We start from the raw sequence: 292 nt of genomic DNA on the forward strand, positions 1-292 counted from the left end.
CCAGCCTCCCCACACCCCTTTCCCCAGTGGCTTATTAAAATCAACTGAAGTCAAAACCATAGCAAATGTGCCTTTTTCAAATTTACCTCAAGGCAGATGAAATGGCCAGACATTTGCCTTTTAGGGTTGCCCTAAGAAGAGCTAACAAAAAGGGTGACAGCCCTTAAACAGTTGCTTAGGGAGGAGGACATCTGCCTCTGTTTTACCAGCTATTCAGTGCTCAGGCCTTGCCTTGAAAAGAGCATGTGGGGCTGGGCAGCAATAGTTCTCAGGCAGCCAGTTGTTATATGGC

This window comes from Balaenoptera musculus, chromosome 16 (assembly GCF_009873245.2).
Source record: "Balaenoptera musculus isolate JJ_BM4_2016_0621 chromosome 16, mBalMus1.pri.v3, whole genome shotgun sequence".
NCBI lineage: Eukaryota > Metazoa > Chordata > Mammalia > Artiodactyla > Balaenopteridae > Balaenoptera > Balaenoptera musculus.